Source organism: Narcine bancroftii, chromosome 4, assembly GCF_036971445.1.
Source record: "Narcine bancroftii isolate sNarBan1 chromosome 4, sNarBan1.hap1, whole genome shotgun sequence".
Lineage (NCBI taxonomy): Eukaryota > Metazoa > Chordata > Chondrichthyes > Torpediniformes > Narcinidae > Narcine > Narcine bancroftii.
Window position 1 is genome coordinate 305653882 of NC_091472.1, and position 18773 is coordinate 305672654.

Consider the following 18773-nt stretch of genomic DNA (forward strand, 5'->3'; position numbering starts at 1 on the left):
TCTATCAGATGAGTTCCATCATTGTTAGTCGACATTTATGTCATCTGACCATTTTTGTATTCAGGAACTATAAGTCATTGCCAGGAAGCTGGGATTGATCCCTGTCAGGATTTCCCCAGAGGAGTTCCCACATGTAACAGAATTACATACACTTTGATCTGCAGATTAATGTGGTTAAGATCACCAGTCTTTGTCTCCTCCTAACATTTCAGAACTCTTTCTTGTGATTGATTTAAAATACAGATTTCCTTGTACCTTTTACATTTATATTCAATAAAGATTGAATCACATGTTCATTTATATAATTAACTGTGGCAATTAATATAGGGATTGATTTTTCTCTCTCTTACCACTGCCTTATGAGGCCATTTTGGAAACTTCAAAGACCAACATTTTATTAGTACATAATAGTAAAAATTAGATATTTTAGGCAATATATAGAATTAAAAAGAAAAAGAAAAGAGAATTACAAAAATACATGGAGTAATTCATGCTTTTTGAATTTCACACACTTCCCTTTCTTGAAACAGCACTAAATTCATTACAAATGGAAGAGATTTATTTTAACAACATTTAAAAGGTTGTGCTGCACAGTTTGTACTGTGCTAAGCTTTAATCTTGATTACATTGCATGTCAAAGGTCATACGAGTCAAGTGAGGTAATTAGCACTTTATCCTTCAAAAGAAAGATAAAGTAAAATGCAGTAAATTTCTCTATGCATATGGTTTTATACATTCTAAATGTTAAAATTACAATCATCCCTTAATATCACAGAAGGAAGTCAATGTTTACTTGTTTATAAAGCTTATTTATATTCAGTGTGTTGGTGTGAAACTCAGCTATCCTGGGCTTGCTATCACCAAACATCCCTGATATTTCTCTGCGATCTTTCTGTTTCACTGGTTCATCCACATCATTAACTCATGTGAACATAAATAATAAATGTCCATGAGCTTTCTGATGATAAGGGCATGATCACTGGATCTATTACATCATAGACAGCAGGCCACTAATGTACTGGGGCATCAGAAATCAAAATCTAGAAAGTGTGGGGTATGGGAAAAGAGAGGGACATAGAGTCCACTGCCACTCTCCCTTTAAAAGTAGGAGGACCACATTCACTCCTAATGTCAAAAGAAAGGTCCAGAAGGAACAGCATAATTTTACCACAACTATATATTAATATTGTAATGAGATGTTTTCACTCATTTATCTGTTTTTTCATATTATAAGGTACTTTGTCAGTAGTGAAGCAGCATATTTCTGTCTCTTCTCATGTAACTAGTTCCCATACTTACCCACAATTCCGCCAAGACAGCTGGTGAACTTCCACACCCCCTGTAGGCCCCACCAAACAATTTCATTACCCTTATAATATACATATGTGCTCCACCAAGGATGGTAGTGCGTTAAGCTACCGCTACCTGCACTAGTCAACATCAGTACAAGACAAGCTCGGGTGCCGAAATAGCGCAAGTGGAGTTTTGGAGAACTGCAATGATCCAAATGCTGTGATGAAGAGAATGAGCCTGCACTTTATTCCAAGGGAGCATTCGGTATATAATTGTACATGAAGAAAGTTGAAAATAAAATGATTTCGAATAGCTCTTGAATGCATTCAGTATTTCTTCCATATTGTATTCTTTTGGTTTGCTATATTCCAGTCTGTTGAGAAAATTAAAATACTTAAAATATCCCATTCAATACAAATCAAGCTGCAGTCAAATTTGTTTGTCCTTGTCAAGTTTGATTCACTGTAAAAGAGAATTACAAAAATACATCGAGTAATTCATGTTTTCTTTTGAATTTCATGTTAATTTCTATATCAACCAAACACACACTTTGCCAAATTTGGGACAGCAGTGCATCTTCATTCAAACATTGGTTTAAATATTTACGAGATTTCTATTCAGAAGAAAATTTATGCAATAAAGTTTTGATAGCATTGAAATCCTCCTATGTCGGCCCAAATGAGGCGATTACTGCAGCCATGAAGCATGCATAAAGATAAACTAAGCACTCCTCTGTGAAGGTGCTGAGAATCACATTACCTTCATATCTGCTCCATTACAGACAGCATTCATCGTACGGGTTTACTGTATAGAATAGGTAATGATTTCAAAGACCACACAAACTAGAGGACTTCCTGATTAACCTTTCACTGACTCCAATACCACGTGGTACCGAAGCTTTCCTTTCCCTGGTGAGATAGCATTGGAAGAAGATGTTAAATTTAACCTCTTGCAACATGATAAATTGACAATAAAAAATTCAATGGCCAAGTAATTACCAATCAGTTTGGGCATCAGCAACATTTTTCAGTTCTGTCAAGACTCATTGGCACAAAAGCTTCAGCTGAAATTCTCTCGATCTTCCTCTTTTTAACTTTGTTTCATGATGCAGATTAAATCTGCCACACCATTACTGATTTGTTTTCCTAATTTTTCATGTCTACACTATGCCCCAGCTGCACCAGGCTGATAATTGTGGGGCCCAGCCCTGATGATTAACATCAGCAGAATTAATTATGCTTGCCATTAAGACTCCAGGTTGCACACGGTGATCAAGAAAAATTAAGTTTCTGTGGGCCTCTAAATCATCTCACCTTCGAGAGAAGCGATCTCGAGGAGACAGCTAAACTGGAAGCTGCAATCTTAACCAAACAGTTGGTGTGCATACCATAATAGTCAATTTAGCAATCTTTTTCAACTCGGAGAATTATAGATTGAACAGTACTGCCTGTTCAAAACATTGTGTGCATTCCTAGAGTATTTAACAGAGAAAGATTTCTTATGTAGGTTCTTTTCTAAAACAATGCAGAGGAGAATTTGGTAATCTGTCCATCTTTAATAAATAAATGAATTTCCTGACAAGAATAAAAATCTATTAAATGTCTGCTGAAAAATGGAAAGTGTTTTACTGATATTTTAATAACATCATTTAGGTAACAATGACATCTTTCTGGCTGATCTTGAAAATGGTGTTCACTTCTTGTACTTTAAACATAGGTGATGGTTGGCAATCAGGTAAAAGCTTAAATGAGAATAACACTATTTTGTGGTGTGCTAGTTGTTGAATTCCACAAAACCTCAGAGGTCATTAATAATTCATCCAGTTGGTAAATAAAACACAAACCACACTTCCACAAACAGTTTTATGTCAATAATCTTGATGATTATCAATATTCAGTTGTATTGCTCAGCTCTATAACGTCTAGGGTTAATTTCATCAAACTTGAGACCAGACTAAGAATAGCAGTGAGGATAAAATGCTTTGACATTCTTTCGTTGAAGGCTGTTACAGGATTATACAAAGTTTAATAACATTAACCTATCCTTGAATGTTATTTCCAGATAATGACATGTTCTTATTACAAAATCATCTTCACGAGAAACTCCAAAAGGTAATTTCAGCTTCATAATTTTTTTTTACTTTGGCAGACCTAAAGCAGTCTTAATTTGATCCCAATTTTATATGTAATTATTTAAATCAATTAAAAAAAATCATTTACCAAATATTTTAAATATTTTTTCAATTAATTTTTGTATTTTGTCCTTGAATTTAATCTGCGTAAATTTTCCAACCGTATGGTGCCAAACAGATGGTTTTAATGTAATTGTGACATTGCAAAGATACCGATTAATGAAATGATTGTGTTTTGTGTGAAGCTGGCTCAGCTCTTCCTTGAACTCCTGGAGAATATTACAACAATGTATATATTTGCAGGTGTTGGGTCTCATGTGGGCAGCCACATAACCAAATACGAAGATAATGTTGCAGAATGACTCTTTTCGCATCACTGATTTTAGTGAGCCTGTTCACTAGGGTCCTGCTCCAACCCTGTCAATATTGAAACGTGCATTTGTGGTGTTAGAACCCTGAGGTCTCTGATCATCCTATTTCTCAGGGGTATGCACCTACACAGAAAAAAAAAATGTCTACTATGCATGCAGCTAGTTAATTTGGTAGAATCTCTGTTTCCCCTGGTGTTTTATGAACCTATTTTAAGATCATTGGAAAATAAGAGTATAATTACCCCAGTCCCTTTTCTGAAAGGTAACTTCCTTTGGACTGCAACAAAGGATAGTCTGAGTCCTGCATTAAATGGATCATACACCCACATTGGAGACATCCCAATTTAAGAAACTGAAGTGCAAATATTCAATGATTTATTAGAAAATTAATATTGCACTTCTATCTTTAACAAAGATAGTGTCTTTCCACAGTCCTTTTGTAATGATATGGAGGAAAAATATTAATGTCACAGAAATTGGTTGCCTTAATCTTTATAACAATTGGCTGGATATAGAGAGCAAGGGCTAGAACTGCTGAGTGTTATAAAGCCGAGCTCGCCATTGTTTTTCTTCATTAGACCAGGAGCAGCATGCATTCAGTAAAGGAACATTTCACTCTCTGAGAAATGCGGCTGTTATGCAGCCATGTGTTCTTGGAGAGCTGCCAGTATACTGTACAAATCTGGAGATGGAAATGTTTAACATAAATATTTGTCACTGCTTTCTAAAAAGAATAATTTTTCACTGAACACGTTTCTGCTATTGTAACAACTATTATAATAAAAATCACTCCTGTAAAACCCTGAATCACATTGCAGCTAATTCAGCAGTTTCGTATTAATGAATAATGAAATTATTTTCTATTGTCTTGGCATATTCTGGTTACACTGGCAAGACGATTACTCTACTATTTACTGGCATGAATCACTAGAAAAATAATAAAAATAAATTTTGCCAAATATTCACTTCAACATCATTGTTAGATTTTTTTTTTATCCTGGAGCCCAAATGTTAATGAAATTCCAGCACTCAGTGTCAGTTATAAATTATGCTTATATAAAACAATTTTTTTTGCAGTTAAACTGTGCATTGCTGTAATCTAATTGTACAGCTATTCAAAGCTCCACATATAATTTCATTAAGGAAGCAGCTTCAGACAACAGGAAACCCATGAGGGAATAGAAATTTAACATTTTTATTTAATTACAAAAATTGACAAGACTTTTTCATTTACATAACACTTAATTAGTTTAAAGTTGGCCTGTTCTTTGCCTTGGACAATATTTTCTTTCATGGCTCTTTCAAACAATATCATGCAATACTTATTTCATTGCTATTATGAATGTACTTTGTCATTTCTATTTAATTAGTAAATGCCAGATTAAAAAAAATAGACTTGAGTCCCATCGAAGGGAAGAAAGTAAAAATCTGGTAAGATTTATTACTTACTAACAAGGAAAGCAGATAGAATTAATACTTTTTTGCATAAAAATACAACTGAACAAGGTTGTAACCTCCTTGACACAGAGTACTGAGAAATTCCTCTTCTATTTGAGGTGATGAAATCAAAAGCATATTCCAAATTATATGTTCATTCACAGGACGTTCCCCAAACCAACTACCATAATTTTTAGTTACTACTCAATCTCTCTGTTCTTAAGTTTATCCCTCAGTTTGAATAACCAAATGAGTGTCAGAATGGTTGCTTTTTTGTTTCACTTCCTTTCACAACTCATTGTGCACTAGAAAGCAAGGGAAATAAGAGGAAAACTTGTTTCAGTCACTCATTTGGAAAAAAACTGAAAATGGTGATCTAATAGGGAGAAGGCAGAATTATGAGGGAGGAACTCTTGGTGAACTGGAAGAAGTCAATCGAAATGCCACTTGCTCAAGTTTTGGAAAAGATGATAATGACTTACTTGCTCACAATTTTAGTTCTTCAACCTTGCTTATTTTAATGGCTTTTCCCCATTTTTTCGGTTTGAAAACTAGTCATCTTGCATGATACTTTTAGCCCTGTTCCTTATGTTTTATCACAGAAACATACTAAGCCATTATGGAAAAATGGTGCATGGAAGCACAAACTTATGTAATTCCATGCATGGTTTAAGTTTTATTTCATCCCAAAATAATCACCGTTCTGACAAAATCCTAAACACACGTCAACACAGCTCCCCATTCTTTGTTGGCTGTCTAAATTACAAACTGGGTTAAAGATGGATTCCAATAAGCTTGGGCTTGTTTCAATAACTGTCCAAGCTTCATTTAGTAACAGTGATTTTATTTTTCTGACTTGTTCTGTTGGCAGAAATGAAATTGGAAAACTGCATTTTAAAAAAAACACAACTAAGATTTAATGAGCAAGGACAAAGTGAAAGATTATTATGTTTGCCTGGTTTTTGCATACATGGGTCCATTTTAAACTTTTGTTATTGACTTAAATGGTTCATGGATGCTAATGTTATTGAATATTATCCGAATCATGGGTCCTCTACCGGCATCACCTACGGCTCCTAGAACGCTTCCACCAGCGTTGTCTCCGCTCCATCCTCAACATCCATTGGAGCGCTTTCATCCCTAACGTCGAAGTACTCGAGATGGCAGAGGTCGACAGCATCGAGTCCTCACTGCTGAAGATCCAGCTGCGCTGGGTGGGTCACGTCTACAGAATGGAGGACCATCGCCTTCCCAAGATCGTGTTATATGGCGAGCTCTCCACTGGCCACCGTGACAGAGGTGCACCAAAGAAAAGGTACAAGGACTGCCTAAAGAAATCTCTTGGTGCCTGCCACATTGACCACCGCCAGTGGGCTGATATCGCCTCAAACCGTGCATCTTGGCGCCTCACAGTTTGGCGGGCAGCAACCTCCTTTGAAGAAGACCGCAGAGCCCACCTCACTGACAAGAGGCAAAGGAGGAAAAACCCAACACCCAACCCCAACCAACCAATTTTCCCCTGCAGCCGCTGCAACCGTGTCTGCCTGTCCCGCATCGGACTTGTCAGCCACAAACGAGCCTGCAGCTGACGTGGACTTTTACCCCCTCCATAAATCTTCGTCCGCGAAGCCAAGCCAAAGAGAAAGAGAATATGTATTACTGATTCACGCACTTCCTTTTAATTGTAATTCCTGGGTTACTTGGACTAAAAAGGTGTATACTCAAGATATCATGTTATTTATTCCCATTGTCTAATCAAATATACATCCTTGTGATGCAATGAACAGTAGGCCCCCTTGAAAAATGTTCCATCTTTAAAGAAATAAAACATTTATTCTGTAAAAGAATTATTGTTAATTTAAAATGACTGGGGAAATTTAGGCTATATCTATAGAAACGAAGGAAACTGTGCTATGAGTGGAATATTTCTAGCTCTAAATCGTCAGCCTGCTTGCTTCTGTAGTGCCTAATGAAGGTCCGCATGTTTCTATTTCACAGATCCACAATATCCACATTCACATCTGTCAGTGCTGTTAGTCACAGTTGGATGATTAGTCTGTTTTCATTGTGCAATTCTTTGTGGCCCAGACAAACAGACTGATTTGCCATTTTTCGATTTGACTGGCAATTACTCCACATAACTGCTACCCACCTCACTTTTAATAAATATATTCTTTTAAGAAAATATAAAAAGTGATCTGAAGGCTGATTTATCACACTAGTCCAAAACTTTAGAAATGAAGCAGGCATTATCACACAATGAAAAAGTTCCTTGTGCCATGATTGTGGAATACAGCATAAGCATGTGTCGTGAATTGCTATCCAGGCCAGTATATGTCTGATATAGTTCATAACCACTTCTAAATCTGTCATCACCACATAAGCATTGTACTAAATCCTTTCCATCAACTTTAAACAGGAAGAGAATGAGGAATACATCAATTACTGCCTTGCTTTTGCAGGGCTCACTATACGGCAATGCTGCAGTTGAGTACTGACAGAAAGCTATTGGATAGTAAGCTACAATACTGAAAAGTTATGGAATTTTTTATGATTTTAGATGTCTGGATAACAAGTTCAATTTTCTGGTTAAACTAAAACTCAAGGTCTATGCAGTATGATATAAAATTTAAAATCCCATCTATTAATCCCAAAGGGCTGGCGTATATGAAATCAAAGACAGACCTGCAGCATTCTTGTTGGCTTTCAGCTCACCTTACATTGTCGGATATTTTCAGCTTCTAAAGAGCCAACAAGATCAGAAATAGGCCAGCTGATGGCAGATATCTTTCCTCACCTAAAACTCAAATGCACAGAAATACTATTAATGTTTGGTTCATTATCAATAAAGTAACTAAATGTTCCTATTTCTGTAATTAGCATAAACATTATTTCAATTCTCATATGTGATTTTATTTGGTTTTCATTAAATCTGGGTCTCAAAAATTGTTTGCCATATATAGTATATTCTTCATTTCACTTTCTAATGAATCCCCAGTGCCAGGAAAATTTTCGCACACTCAATTTGTATTACAATAAAATGCATTAAAGTGCTTAATAACATTTTAACACAGTGCAGAAAGCAATTAAGGAGATTTTAAAAAGTTTGGTATATGAATGGAATCCAGAGCTGTTAACCATTCTGTGTCGTCATGGATAATGAGGGCCATGTGTTATTTGCATGTCGTGAACAGTCCACTCATAGCTCTTGATTCAATTTGTCATTTATCAAAACTAAAGAAAGGAAAGCACAAATGGGTAATGCCTATGTTGGGGCAGCCCAAGTGCACAACTATTAAAGCAGTGGTTCATCAGGTTGGATGGAGCTCTGATATGATCATGTGTAACTGTTATCCATCTGACCCTCAGTGCTGGTTTGAGAATGCCCTGAGCTGAGGGAGCAGATTCACTACACATCCAGCCATTCAGCTTTACAACAGCCAGAGGGCACACTGGAGCCAAGCATATTCATTTGAAAGGGGTCACTAATCCTCATTAAAAACTTAAATGTTTGTGTTAAGATTTTTGTTATTTTTTTTTCTTTATTTCACCTCATATTTATCTTTTTAATTAATTTACAATACTTCAATGTGCTTTTAACTATATTTGCAACATTTATTTTGTTTTAACTGCTTAAATCCAATTATACTGTTTTTAAATGTGTCTGAATACTTAAATCTGATTGTTAAAACAGTGCACAATGTCTGCTTGGCTCTGAGTTTGATCCTGATAATTGGCCCTCTCTGTACGGAGTTTGCATATTCCCCCTGTGACTATGGGTGCTCCAGTTTCCTCCCACAATCCAGAGACAATTAGCCTTAGTGTTTGCGGCTGGCAGAAGAATCAGAAAGTTTTCATGTGCATATGTGAGAAAATCAGATGTAGGGAAAGAAGTAGAGGAATTAGATTGATGGGATTCACTAAAAGACGATATACGCCTGATAGACTGATTGGTCTCCAATGTTATATGAAATAGTTGAGACTTATGGCTCTGGTGTAGAAACACCCAGCACAACCCAGCTCTGGACTGGAAGCCAGATTCTTCTGCTCATTTGGACCCATTGCTTACATCTTCCTCCAATGCTAAGCAGAGAGTAAGATGGGTTGTGCTGAGGGCTTCCACCCCAGGACCCATTGAGAGCATTTACTTCAGGTAGCTGAAGTTGAGGTTTCACCCTAGGATCACTCTAATGGCCTTCGAGCTTATTGACAGATTTGACAGATTCATTGATGAATCATCAGGTGCCTTGATTGTCAGCCATGACTGGCATAGGAGGTCAGACACAAAGTAGTTGGTCAAGTAGAATTTAGCCCATTATGTTTAAGGGCAGCACATTACTCAAGTGACTTGTTTTCTGATTAATTTTTGGCAAGAAAACCATCTTGAGTGTCAAATACTACTCAATCTCCAAATCAGCTCACCATGGATATATTGTGCCTCCCTCTGGTTGGTCACAGAATAACAGTGAAGAAGTCTTTTACAACTTGGGTCATTTCCTGGAAGTGAAGCAAAACAGCTTAAAAAGAGAACATGACTCTCAGAAAACTGCTGCTGTACCTACATAGAAAACAAGATCTATAATCGATCAGTACCACATATTAGATGCAATTGGAATTAGAAATACAAGGTCAACTTCCAACTAAGTTCCATTTGGGCACAAATTGAAGGTAGATAATGAAACATTTTCATGCTTTGTTTTTGAAGTTGTTTGTACTTGAGAAACTCTGCAGAGTTAAATATAAATATTAACAGAGAATTTACTGGGTTTGTTTAGTTGGTTCCCATATCCAATGTAGGCTACACCTTTGAAATTTTCGGAAAATTATTACTAATATTAATCATGACTTCATGAAATGATAGATGGCCCCATTTTACCACTTTATATTATCGGACAATGCCTACCAATTTACCACCTATAAAATATCCTAAATGCAGCCCTAAGCAACTGAATACATAGTAGTGTTCTGTAATTGCTTATGGAGCTTTAGTGATTTGCTTTTTTTTGAACAATTTCAAAATTACCAAGTTTTGGGGGAAAGATTATAGAATTTTTATTTTTCGCAAGTGTTTATTGTGGAATAGGAAAAGGCAAAATGAAATTACACTCAATTTTTTTTTAAAGAAATAAGAATAAAAACAATTACTAGCTTACTCTTGGGACCCGACTCTCCACACTCGCTGTGTAAATTGCTAGCCATACATATTTGCATAAACAGGTCAAAAATTTGCACTGTACTCCAAGCCATATGGAAATAATTCTTCTAAATATAATTAAGCAGGAATCTGAAGTAGACACCCGTAATGTCAGCCTATGACCCTAACTCCTACAGATATTTTTAATACCTCTATATCCAGTCAATCATTCTTTCAAAAAGAAAACCCAAATAATGTTTTTTGACCACTTTAATAAATGTTAATATAAGTTAACATAAGAGTGGATTCACAGGGCTAGGCAGTACACTTGCCTTTAGTCCATGACATTTTTAACACTTAATCCATCCAGTCACATCCTATGTGCTTTATTCGAGAATTTGCAACCAATTTTCCCTTGCAACCGCTGCAACCGTGCCTGCCTGTCCCGCATCGGACTTGTCAGTCAGCAACGAGCCTGCAGCAGACGTGGACGTACCCCTCCACAAATCTTCATCCGCGAAGCCAAGCCAAAGAATAAAAGAACAAGATCAATCTAAATAGTAATTAGCATTGTTCCGTAATTTATTATCCACTCAGTAATCGAACTACCTCAATTCAAATGGTACAAATCAATTTTTATTGAAGATTTATTAACTGCATGTGGCAGAATTTCTTGACTTTTCTAAAATGTATTTTACATATAATATTTATATATATTAATTTTACTTCACACCCTTTCTCAAAACTGAGTGCATGTTGGTCAATTTGCTAATACACCATGAAACTAGATTTTTAATTATAAAACACAATAAAATAACATTGTTAAAAAAAGATATCACCAAACTACACTATTAACTATTTAGAAGGAGTCCTAAGTTGAAGAATTTTGCTTGGTTTAATCCTTTTTTTCAAACAGTGTGGTAGCCACAGTGTCATAGATCTACTTGGTGGATATGTATGGTTTTGTATTGAAAACTATTAGTCACACAATGCTATGAAACTAACTTTAAAATTAATCTGCAACGATAAGTTTGTCCTACCACACTGTAAAATAACTCGCTGAGCTGAATTGAAGCTTCAGTCCCCAGTCAAACTGAAATGTTAGGGCATTCACTTCTAAATTATTTCCCATTTTATCTCCTCCCTCACCTCCACTACCAAGAAACATTCATTTAAACACTGCTTGTATATAAAATTTAAATGAGACTGAATCCCTCCCTACTGAGACTATTCGAAACCTGACCTGAACTAGAATCCTTACAAATTTTTACATTTGCGAGTTGACCTGGATCAATCCCAATAACAGTATTTGCATGATGTTTTTCAACTAAGAGCACAAAAGGACTACCTGTACTATTGCAAGTCCCATTCTTTGCACCAAGATCACTGCGAATATTTGTTATCTATCACATATTTATTGTTTTTTATTCAATTATTTACTGTTCTCGATTTTCTATACAAGTACCTGTTCGGCTGCATCAAGTAAGATTGTGCAATGCATATAGCAATAAAGTCATTTCATTAAATCAGGGAAAAAAATCTGCTATGCATGTGATGATACTAAGCAAATCATCCTGAGCTATATAAAGCATTGAGATTGTTTCAGTTGGCCCACTCCAACCTGAATCCTAATCCAGTATCAGAAAGCTGCCCCAGCCCGATGCATACAGTAAGGTCCTGTTTGGTCAGGTTAAGTAACCAGGCTCTAAGTTGCCCTCATATCTTTTGTCAACAACTCTCTCATTGAAAACCATCTGAGCTCCATCAACTCACCTAAATTCCCTTTCTCATATTTCTGCCCAGCTTTCATCCTCATACATTTACCAATGTACCAACCTCAAACTCTCAACTTTAAAAGCCTTCAAAGCTTTATTCTTGACTTTACAAACTATTCAAGTCCAATGTCTCTCTCCATTTCCCACAGGATTATTGTGTTTCCTTTTTCTCTCTCTCTCTCTCTCTGCTTCCACCAGTGACAAAACCTTCACAATCACTCCCCCATACCCAAACTTGTTGCCTTGACACAAAATGCAGAATCATCCTTAAATCCTTCCTCTTAGAGACTGACTGTAGTTGCCTCCCCAGTTCCCTCATGGGACAATTCACCTCTGATCCATTACCAGGAAGAAATGTGGCAGGATTTCCGACTTGAAAGGTGCCTATAATTGCAAGTTGCTGTATAGCCAGCATGAGGTCATTTAACCTCTGAGAGATGAAATTAAACACCCTTGGTATGCATTGGGTCTGTGTTGACAAGATGAAAGGCAGGCAGCTGTGAACACTAACTATTCCTTCCTTACCTGGATTCAAATTGAGGAATTTGCTTTATAGAAAAGATACTTTCCAGTTTCTTGACTATGCTTTGTAGGGGTCCATTCCCCATAGGTTGCTCTTGTTTTCAGTATCTTTTTTAAGATGCCTTTGCAAAGCACTTTTTAATCACTTTTTCTAGTTTCTGGTGGATCTTGGTGCAGTTGACTCATTGCCATGCAAAATAGTTGGACTGAGTTTTTCTTCCCTAATAAAGGACTAAGCATAGATTGTAATTGGGCTACTCTGATCAGTCCTCATAGAAATTCCTCATTGGACAATTAAAAAAAACAGTTAAGCAAATGCCAAAGTATCAGATGACTCCTCGAAACGCTATGGTGTTGCCTGAAGTTTGGTGGATGCATGTGGACGTCCTTCCTGATGCTGAAAGCTCAATGTACCGGAACAAATGGCTTTGGCTGCAGTCCTTGGAAGAGCTGGTGTCACATCCTTCTAGAATAATACTTAATCCATGATTTGTCTGGTTCTAGTGTTCACTAGCACTTACATTGTTCCCCATATGGTGTCCAGTATACAAATGGAAGCATGTGCATCCATTACCAATTTAAAATAAATTCACCAAAGTGGCATAACTCCCTGAAAGACAATGCAGCTAAGGTATGTGGTTTCTGTCAATCCTCTGCTCCCTCCTTCTTTACTCCCCCCCCTTGCTAAAAGCTCATTCTCCAATCAAGTTTTCTGTCATCCATCTTTTTTTATCTCCCTTTTAGACTTTGTTTCAGTTTATGTCTGATTATGTTGTCATGGGAAGGCATGGGATTTTCTCTGCTACAGTACTGTAAGAAGACCATTGGAGAAACTCTTCCTAACATGAAGGACATCTACTACACTCGATGCAGGCGGAAAGCAATAAAGATTGCAAAAGACTCCACATGTCCCACATGTAAACTCTTCTAGGAGCTACTGTAGCACTCGGGCCCTTACATCCAGAGTGGGAAACAGCTTTGTCCCCCGAGCCATCAGACTCCTAAACTCCCAGAACCAACGTGGATAGTGAACTGTGGACTTCCAGTGAATACATCTTAATATCTAAATATTTTAATGTGTTAACTGCTTTCCTAACTTATATCTATGTAAATATGGTCCTGAAGAAATGTTATCTCGTCATGGTATGAACGATAAAGTTGATTTGTGTTGTTGTTGCACGTTATTGATATTATCACTATATTGTAACCTTCCTTTTATGTCCCGTTCCCTCTAACATTCAAATATGTCGCATCAATGTCTTCCTCATGATTTCAACATTGCCATTGTGCAGAAATCCTTATTCGAGCTCATTCTTTCCTCATTTCTCCATGAAGTTGTACCCTTTTCTCTCCTCAAAGTTCCATCCCTCTTTCAAAGATCAACTCACTTAATTATTGGGTTTTATGTAGCTAGCATCTTTTGCCTCCCCTGTACAGCTGAGTTATTGTCTCTTGCTTTGACTTCTCAATTTCAAAATATTAATAATTTCTAAAGGAGTTGAACATGAAGCAGGACTACTAAACTCAGGAAATGGTGAATGGTACCCAAAATAGTCTGCATATTTATTTCTGTATTGTTATAAAAAGCTGCGCTTTGCTGAGGTGGTTCTGCATACAATTACAGAGCGGGCACATGATGAGAAGACATTCAGGTATTAAGTTCATATTTAAGAGCATTGTGGGTTTTTATTTTCACTTTCTTGCTGACTGATTTATTGCACCATTACTTTGCTTTCATTAATCTTTTAGTACATTGATGTATCATTATTATTGATACACACCTAGAAATTTTTTGTCTATCCTTTGGCAATTGTTCACATTTTTCACGCATGACTTGTGTATCTCCTCCATGGCCTCAGATGGTAGGATTTACTTCAAACCTAGAAATTTACAGCACAGTATAGGCTCTTCGTCCCACAGTGTTTTGCCGACCTAATGAACCTACTGTAACAACTGCCTAGAATTTCCCTGCTACATAACCATTCATTTTCTGAGCCCCAGTAGTCTCTTAAAATATCCTATTATACCTGCCTCATCCACCGTTAGGCATTTCAATCTTGGGAATAAGCTCCTGGCAATCAATGCCTCTTATTATCTTATACACTTCTATCAAGTCACACTTCTACCTTCAACGCTCCAAGGAGAAGAGACCAAGTTCACTCAACCTATCCTCATAAAGCATTCTCTCAATCCAGGCAGCATTCTTGTAAATCTGCTCTGCACACTTGCTACAGCATCCACATCACTGAGTGCTAAGTAATACTCACTTTGCAAATTTTCATGATCCTTCTCCTTGCTCCTGAAGGTATTGAGTTACGCTTAGGACTAATTCCAATGTTACTGGCAGCCCTTCAGCACCTGTAGCTCATGAATGTGTTGAAAAGAAAGAAGTAAGATTGTAATTTGTGACGGAAATATGGTTTGGGATCAATTAGTTTATTTTGCTAGCATGTCTTTACTGATTTTCTTTCCTTTCGCTGTTTAGTGTTGGAATGTCAGAAGGTCTCAAGTAAAATAGGGCAGCTGATAGTCTCATTCCTGCCAAAATTGGAATTCCTCCATCATTCTCTATTAGCAGTGTGCATCAAATGGAGCAGTGTTCTTCTCCATTTGACTTTTGTTTGGCATCCAGTGTAGGATAGTTGGAATTATGATGGGTTCGCACAGAGCAATTATCAAAATCATAAATGTAAATACTGGGGTCTCCAAGTCAATCCAATCACAAAGAAGGCTTGCCAGTGGCTATACTTCATGAGGAGTTTGAGGAAATTTGGTACGTCACCAAAGATTCCTGCAAATTTCTGCAGGTGTGCCATGGAGAGCATTCTGACTGGTTTCATCACGGACTGGTATGGAGGTGCCAATGCACGGGACAGGAAAAGAAAACTACAGTGAGTTGTGAACTCAGCCAGCACCATCATGAGCACCGGCCTTCACTCCATTAAGGACATCTATGAGGCGGTGTCTCAAGAAAGCAGCCTCTATCAGGATGGAGGTACAGGAGCCTGAAGTCAAACACCCAAGGGCTTCTTCCCCTCTGCCATTAGATTTCTGAAGGACAACAAACAGACACTTTTCTCTTCTTTTGCACTCATTTATTTTTTTTAAAATGTAATTTATATCAATTTTACACTATAATGCTGCCACAAAACAACATATTTTGTGACACGTGTTCAGGACCATAAATTCTGATTCTGATTCTTAATTGTCAATTATTCACATGAACTGCTTTTCCCATTTGGTTTGTTTTAAAAGCCTATATGTTGATGCTTCTAACTTCCCTACCTCCCCCACCCTTGTCTTCACCCCCCCCCCCCCCCCCCCACCACTCACCAGCACCCCCCTGTGCTGCGGCAACTTGGTGAAATCAACTGGAGAAAAATGTCCAATGTTATATTTTGGTCAGAAAAGAGGGGGAGACAATACAAATTCAAGGGCACAATTCTGAAATGTGTATAGTAAATGTCTAGAGGTGTCACTGCACACCCATACAAAATAGTAAGGCTTACTGAATAAGAACACAGAAATACTGGCTATTATGATGAACCTTCAGACAATGCCAATTTAACTCAATGGGATATAGTGCTCAGTTCCGGGTTTCACATATTTGGAAAGACATGAAGGCCTTAGGAAGGATGCAAAAGTGATCTTACTAGAATGATTTCTGGAATAGAGACGGGTGATGCGGTTTAACTTGGGAAGCTGGATTATTCTTGAAGCAGATTCTGAGAGGGTATTTAAAACCAGGAAGAGTGTAGAGAAAGTAAATAGAAACTGTTTCAAAGGTAATGAAGGCTGAGGCATAGCTTATAATTAAAAATACTGCCACCGCCTCACCAGTTAGAATTCTTCAGAGCTTCTGACTTTCTGTTCCAAAAATAAACTTTATTCACAAAAAAAACTATATACAATGGAAAACAGTGGAGAGCCTTTTTGCATCCTCAGAACGTTAATCCTCTAATTTGGTATGCAGCACCGTTGTTGCCACTGCAGCTCCTTGTAGTTTCTCCCCCCCTCATTTGTTTGAGAGGATTACCCTCCACTCTCAGTCCCTCAATATCTGCCAGTAGAAGGACACTAGACTGTAGTACTACCCCACGAAAACCCTCATGTTGGCTGAACTAAGCCTCAGTGCACTCCTCAGAACATACTCTTGTAAATTGGAATATGCCAGTCGGCAGCATTCCCTCACTGACATCTCACTGTGCTGGAAGATGAATTGGTTTTGGGCAGACAAAAAGGAGCCTTTCCCCAAAATGATAATCTTCCAGCAACACTGTGTGTGTCACTGGGAATGGCTCATCAATCAGACTCCTCTGAGAAGCTGGGATGAACCATGACAAGGACCCTTGTATCCTTCTCCACACCCTCTTGGCAAATCCAGTCAACCAAGAGGTGGACAGCTGCTTCCACCCCCCCCCCCTCCCCATCACAGTCATCTCTAGGGGTAGCATGCATTTTAGGTGATGTTCCAGTCATGCAGGAAGGATCTGACCCAGGAGCATTCAACTTGATAACCTGGTCAGTCTGTTCAGGGAACCACTCCACAATATCCATCAAGTTCTTGTCCTGGTTGCCATTTGTGGCCATAGGTGTTTGTCTGGGCAAACTTTTCCATAAGGATAGGTAGCGTGGCAATATCCAATTGACTAGCAACCAGCAAGGCTATTCGTGGGCCCTGCCGTGGAGAGACAAGCCATTTCCCTGCACTGAAGAAAGTGGTGGGGGAGCCCCTCCTAGTGGTGTTGACAAGACTTCTCATCCAGGGTTGGGGAGTAGGGAATGAAGGCTTGGAAAATGAAGGGGCAGCGAGGAAGATGATTTAAATGTTACCTAAAATTATTCTGATTTTTAATCTTAAAAATTAAGATGTAGTCCTAATCTTGAGTACCAAATAGGAGGAAGGCATTCTCTCGCAAGGGAAATCATTAATAACACATGAATTGACAGTATAAAACTGCAAAATGCCAATTTTAAAATGTAAATGTGATTGCATTTTGCACGAACCCATTTTATTCCCACAAAGACCCAGCAATAATTGCTACTCCTTTGCCAAGGGCTATTTACATATGGAACAGAAGCGATTCATCTGCCGCATCGCGCTGCGGAACAAAATAAAAGCAGTGAAAAGAATGCCGATTGGGACGACGAGAAACAATGGTCCTGGACGGTCTCCAAACAGTATTCCAAGCATGACATGGCACGGAAGACCGGCCGTGCCTGCAGAGTGGCGGCCCACCCTCGGGGGAGTCCTGGCTGATCAAAAGGCACGTCGAACACCGCCTCTGGGAGCTAGAAAGGTGCAACAGAAAAACTGCGTTTACCTGGGCAGAAAGGATGGTCCGGTGGGAACTCTCCGGTCACTAGGTGTTGTTCTTCACACCTCAATCTCAGTGACACTTCAAACTTCCCTCCGAATGGATAAAAAATGATCAATGGGGAATAAAAAGTGCTCCACCCCCACTGACCCCCCCTCAGATACGCACCCTCCTCACAAGCCCAATCCGACTCAGTCATTCTCCGCACAGTGGGGAATCAGATCACGCCCGGTCAAAATTTGCTTTCAGAAGTATTTCTGGCTCCTGCCTTATCGCCATCTGGAAAGGGCCAGAAGTTTATCCAGAACTGGAAACGGGCAAGGTTCAGGCATCGTCCAGATTTAGTGGGTCTAGAGCGGAATAGCCTGCAAGCCAGGGCTGCAGCCTGTTAATCTTGGGGGTCTCGATACAATACAAATGCAATGACGAGAGTAGTCGAATACGACCCCGTCATGTTGAAATGACCAAAGGTCGTGGTTCCTATTTGAGGGACAACCGCTGAATCCAACGTGATAATAAATTCTGCAAATGCCTTCAGATTTTGCGGTCGTCAACGTTCAGTTCCTCCTCGTCCAGGATGATTCATTGATCATGAGGTTATCAGATGTGGACACATCTGTTTAGCAACATTTCGCATTCAACAGAAATGTGACTTTGGCTCATTGTTAACTTGAAAACACCAGTGAGTTTAGGATTTAATCCGCGGCCGTAACCTGCTGAATTTTAAAAATCCACACTCAGATCCACCCCCCCCCCCCACCCACAAATTGTCACGTTCACGCTCAAGAGAGT

General features: G+C 38.4%; 2 long non-coding RNA genes across 2 annotated transcripts; both read right to left on the reverse strand.

Annotated features, from left to right (window-relative positions):
- Positions 1–509: 509 nt before the first annotated feature.
- LOC138760199 (uncharacterized) lies at positions 510–9731 on the reverse strand. Its single transcript, XR_011355505.1, has 3 exons — positions 9655–9731; positions 7948–8029; positions 510–1666 (listed from the first exon to the last, which is right to left on the reverse strand). It is a non-coding gene; the product is annotated as an uncharacterized lncRNA (long non-coding RNA).
- An 890-nt stretch (positions 9732–10621) lies between these two features.
- LOC138760200 (uncharacterized) lies at positions 10622–18514 on the reverse strand. Its single transcript, XR_011355506.1, has 3 exons — positions 17988–18514; positions 14931–15021; positions 10622–10874 (listed from the first exon to the last, which is right to left on the reverse strand). It is a non-coding gene; the product is annotated as an uncharacterized lncRNA (long non-coding RNA).
- Positions 18515–18773: the final 259 nt, after the last annotated feature.